General features: G+C 46.0%; 1 pseudogene; it reads left to right on the top strand.

The window, feature by feature from the left end:
• The first annotated feature begins 3914 nt into the window (after positions 1 to 3914).
• On the top strand, positions 3915 to 4859 carry LOC142139334 (olfactory receptor 56B34-like; annotated as a pseudogene).
• The last annotated feature ends 829 nt before the right edge of the window (positions 4860 to 5688 follow it).

The raw sequence follows: 5688 nt of genomic DNA, 5'->3' as shown, positions 1-5688 counted from the left end.
GTCTAAGCTTCACATACCCTGCACTCCATTGCCGCAACTCTTGGTTCTTACTGCAGTTGACGGTAACCGTGTCAGCAACGGTTCCATCACTGACACTACTGCTCCAGTTCAGTTGCAGGTAGGGGTTCTCCATCAAGAGTGGATTCAGTTCCTGGTTATCCCACAGTCCGTTAACTCCATAATTTTAGGGTTACCATGGCTCAGAAAACATTCACCACAATTCGATTGGGCTCACGCTCAAGTTACCTTCTGGGGTTCTTCATATTTCGATCAATGTCTCTCGAAAATACTTCCTCCTAACCAACTTCCTTGTCTCTCTCTGGACTCTCACCTCAAACTACCAGAGCTGTATTTAGATTTCATTGATGTGTTTAGCAAGACAGCTGCAGAGACTCTCCCTCCACACCGAGCATGGGATTGTCCCATTGAGCTAATTCCCGGCAAAACCATTCCCAAAGGTAGAGTCTATCCCCTGGCTCTCCCTGAGACAAAGGCGATGTCTTTATATATCTCAGACAACCCTCAAAGAGGATTTATCAGAAAGTCTACCTCGCCAGCAGGAGCTGGATTCTTGTTTGTAAAAAAAAAAGACGGTTCATTAAGACCTTGCATAGACTACCGCCGTCTTAATGATATTACCATCAAGAACCGCTATCCGCTCCCATTAATTACAGAACTGTTCGATTGGATCAGAGGAGCCAAAATCTTCTCTAAATTAGATCTCAGAGGGGCCTACAACTTGATCCGCATTCGGAAGGGCGATGAGTGGAAAACGGCATTTAACACCCGTGACGGGCACTATGAGTACTTAGTTATGCCGTTTGGACTTTGCAATGCCCCAGCAGTTTTTCCAGATTTTATCAACGAGATCTTCAGGGATCTTCTGTATCAATTCGTGATTGTCTACCTGGACGATATTTTGATATTTTCATCTGATTTACATGTTCATCGTCTCCATGTCAAGACTGTTCTTTCTCATCTCCGGAAACATTCCTTATATTGTAAACTGGAGAAATGCCTTTTTGAGCGTTCACAAGTTCCATTTCTAGGGTACATAGTTTCAGGCACCGGCCTGCTGATGGATCCGCAGAAAGTGGAGGCCATTGTCAACTGGCCATTATCTATTGGTCTCAAAGCTACCCAACGCTTTATCGGCTTTGCCAATTATTACTGGCAGTTCATTAAATGCTTTTCATCCATTATTTGTCCTATTACAGCTTTAACTCGAAAAGGTGCCTGCAGCAAACCATGGCCTGTCGAAGCCATATTGGCTTTCAAGACTCTTAAAGAAGCATTTCTTTCGGCCCCTATACTCAAACAGCCAGACCAGGGGAGACCGTTTTTCATTGAAGTGGACGCTTCTTTGGTTGGAATTGGAGCAATACTTTCCCAGAGATCTTCTTCAGGAACATTAGAGACTTGTGGATTCCTGTCTAAGAAATTCTCTAGCACTGAACTAAATTATGGAATCGGTGACAGGGAATTATTGGCCATTAAGATTGCCCTTGAGAAGTGGCGCCACTTACTAGAGGGTGCCTTACATCCCGTCACGGTAATGACAGATCATAAAAATCTTACTTATCTCCAGGAGGCACAATTTCTTAACCCCCGTCAAGCTCGCTGGTCTCTCTTCTTTGCCAGATTCCAACTCATTCTTACCTTCCGTCCCGGTTCCAAAAACTCCAAGGCCGATGCTCTCTCCAGGTCCTTTGATAATACTGGTATTCTCACTTGTTTTGACAACAAAATGATTCTAAATCCAATGCAAACAGTGGCCATTACCAATTCTTCAGCGACCTCTCCCCCTCCAGGGTGTTCATTTGTGGAACCTCATCTCCGCTCTAAACTACTATGTTGGGCTCACAAGTCCAAATTTGCCGGCCATGCCGGTCACAAGAGAACCAAAGAATTCCTCTCCAGATACTATTGGTGGCCTGAACTGGCTTCAGATGTTCAAAAATTCGTATCTGCATGTTCGGTTTGTGCACGCCATAAGGTGCCAAGACAAAGTCCTCCTGGTCTTCTCCTTCCTCTGCCTATTCCGGATTCTCCCTGGACCAGCATTACAATGGACTTCATCACCGATCTCCCTTTGAGCAATGGCTACAATACCATCTGGGTCGTGGTAAACCGCTTTTCAAAAATGTCACACTTCACTCCTTGTAAAGGTCTCCCTTTAGCCCCTAAACTCGCAGATTTGTTTCTAAAGAACATCTTCTGTCTTCATGGATGTCCTCAAGAGATCATCTCTGACAGAGGAGTACAATTTGTCGCTAAGTTCTGGAGAGCTTTTTGTAATAAGATAGGAGTCAGTCTCAAATTTTCCTCCGGATATCACCCCCAAAATAACGGACAAATAGAACGAGTGAATCGGGACTTGGAGTGTTTCCTACGGTGTTTTGCTTCTGATCATCAAACGACATGGAATGATCTTCTGTATTGGGCCGAATTCGCCCAAAACAATCTTCTACATTCCTCCTCTGGTCGTTCTCCATTTTTCATTATCTACGGCAGACATCCCACTCCTCCTTTCTTATCCGAAGCTCCCTCTTCTCTAGTACCAGCGGCTGATACTCTCATCCATGACTTCTCTCAAATCTGGTCTCAAACCAAAGAAGCACTGTCTACTTCAGTACAGAGACAGAAGAAAGCTGCTGATCTTCATAGAAGAGTTGCTCCAGTCCTGAGGGTAGAAGACCGTGTTTGGTTGTCTACGCGCAACCTTCGACTTCAAGTCCCATCCATGAAATTGGCTCCTAAGTTTATTGGTCCCTTTTCCATAGCACAAGTAATCAATCCGGTTTCCTTCAAGCTTTCATTACCTCCGTCTCTCAAGATCCATAACACATTTCATATTTCACTGCTAAAACCGCTGATTCTCAACGAATTCTTCACGGAACCTGCTCCTCCTCCACCTGTTAAAACATCTTTAGGTGATGAATTCGAAATCGAGAAGATTCTGAAGAGACGTCTCTTCCACCGCAAACCCCAGTATCTAGTACACTGGAAGGGCTACGGTCCTGAGGAGAGATCGTGGGTCTCTGAAGCCGGCCTTCATGCTCCTCGTCTCCTTGCAAAATTCCTGAAAAGAGTAAATCCTTCTTCGAGAGGGAGGAGAGGAGGGGGTACTGTCAGACGCCGTCCCCGCTGATCTCCTGTCAGACGGGGAACGGACACCTGACCTCCCGGCGGCAGCTTCCGGCTTCCTATGTATTTTCGGGCGCATGCGCCCTGCCCTTCACTCCGTTGCTAGGCAACGGGACGCCGCTGCCTTCTCCAACCACTGCCTCCTCCTTTCCGCCAATCAGTGCATCATGACCTTTATTTAAACCTGTCTCTGGCGCCATTAGGGTGCCAGAGTAACAGGTTCACCACCAGTGTTCCTGGCTTCCACACTCCCTTGTTTTCCCTGAGTATCCTGCTTCCTGTTTACTGTTGTGACCCCGGCTTGGCGACCATCCTCTTCCTCTGTGTGACCCATTCTGTACCGTGACTTCGGCTTGGCGACTACTCTACTGGATTTCCCTTTTGTACCTGATATCCCCGATTGCTGTGACCCGGAACCGTCTGACCTCTCTACGCAACACTGGTAACTGGCTAATAGGAACGCGACCTGCGTGCTCTCTGCTGCGAAGTCCAAACCTCCTTGCGGGGGTCCCTGGTGAACACCAGGGGCACATTAGACTCCGCGCCTGTTTGACCAGTTGCGCTAATACCGGTTAGTGTCTATTTCTCTTCAGCCTTGATAGGCCTACAGCGTGACAGATATTCATTTTAGTGTCCATTTTACAGATCATATTCATCACTAAACAACGTACTGTATAATGGATTAGGAACCTGCTTTGTCTTCTGTGGTCTCATCCATATTCTTATTCCCCCAGCAGTGCTTCAGAGAGGATCATCCAGATGAATCAATGGCAAATTATTCTCAGGATTTTTAGTTTGAACTCATTGGTTTTCCAGGAGTGTCACAGAATTTCCATATTCTGGTTTCATTACCAATGTTTATTGTCTACAGCCTATCACTTATAGCTAACGGTGCTGTCATCCTTCTGATACTTGTAAGTGACCACCTACACCAACCCATGTATATCATTATTGGTAACCTGGCTTTATCTGACCTCCTCTTTGACACCTTCACCTTGCCAAAGATCATCGCCAAGTACTAGTTTGAAGCAGGAGAAATGTCCTCTGTGGAATGCTTCTTGCAGATGTTTTCTGTCCATTATTTGGGCACTATGGATTCCTTCATCCTTATGCTGATGGCTAGTGATCGTTATGCTGCTATCTGTAAACCGTTGAGATATCCTTCTATCATCACCCACAAAGTAACCATTGCTACTTGTCTCTTCTCATGGCTCTTAGCAGCGAACATTGCATCGGTTATTGTCTTGTTGGTAGCACAACTTCCTTTTCAAGGACAGAAGAAAATAATCAGCTGCTTCTGCTCCACATCCTCTATCCTGCGCGTGGCGCGTGTAGACGTCACTTCTACACGGCAATCTATTTTGGTTCTTGCATTGTGTGCTCTCCTCACTCCACTATTCTTTATCATTTTGTCTTACATAATTATCATTAAAACTATCCACTTATCTGGCCACGCTGATAGCTTGCAGAAGGCGTTTTACACATGTACCACACACCTATTTGTTATTAGCTTATACTTCATCCCTCGAGTGTCTGTGTACATCGTCAATTACACACAATTGATCCTTAACCCTGATGTGAATGTTCTTATTCTCTGTCTATACTCATACTTCCCGCATGTTGAAAATCCCATTATATATTGTCTCAGAACTAAGGAGATAAAATGCACTATTGGAATTGTTTTTAAAAGGAGGATTGGTTTTACAGTATAAAAATGATGGAGCAGCTTATATAAATTGTCTGTAATGTGACAGTCATTTCTTATTATACTAAACTCTTTGTCAGACACCGTCCCTGCGCCTCCTCGTTAGGCAGGGACGGACGTCTGTCTCCTTCTGAGCGCCCCGTTGCCAAGCAACAGGGACGCGTCTTCCGGCGGCGTGGTGCGCAGGCGTGCCTGTCGCCATAGCAACGGGACGCGCTTTTGGACTTCCTGTCGGCGGTCAGAGCATCTGACCGCTGACCCGCTGCCCACCAATGAGGACTGACCACTTCCTATTCATACTCTGCTCTGACACCATTAGGGTGCCAGAGCAACTAGTTAACTAGTCTCCAGCGTTCCAGCTTACAGTTATCTACTATTTGCCTGACTTCTCCTGTTACTGACCCGGCTTCCTCTGACCTCACTTTTGGATCTCCCTTTTGTCCTGCATTGTATACTCCGGTTTGACCTCGGCCTGCTGACTCCTCTTTGCCTTCTGATTTGGTACTTCATCTGCTCGGCCTGCACGACCACGAATAGCCCACCATCTCGCAAGTAGCTACCTGGGAGGGCCGCGACCTGCACGTCGTTCGCCGCGAAGTCCAAACTTCCTTGCGGGGGTCCCTGGTGAATACCTGCGGCGTGTTAGACTCCGCGCCTCCTTGTTTAGCTGTGCCAATACTTGCAGGTGCTGCTATCTCCACCGTGACACTCTTGTAGAATGCTATAAGCTTCCATGGATCCTCTTAAAAGGGGATCACTCAGATATATATGTATATATTTATATATGTAAATGATAAAGTTGATAGTAGAAAAAGCTACATAAGCCCAAAGTTACA

This window comes from Mixophyes fleayi, chromosome 2, assembly GCF_038048845.1.
Source record: "Mixophyes fleayi isolate aMixFle1 chromosome 2, aMixFle1.hap1, whole genome shotgun sequence".
In the NCBI taxonomy this organism is placed as follows: domain Eukaryota; kingdom Metazoa; phylum Chordata; class Amphibia; order Anura; family Limnodynastidae; genus Mixophyes; species Mixophyes fleayi.
Note: the sequence above shows the minus strand (reverse complement) of the source record. Positions and strands in the feature narration are given on the sequence as shown.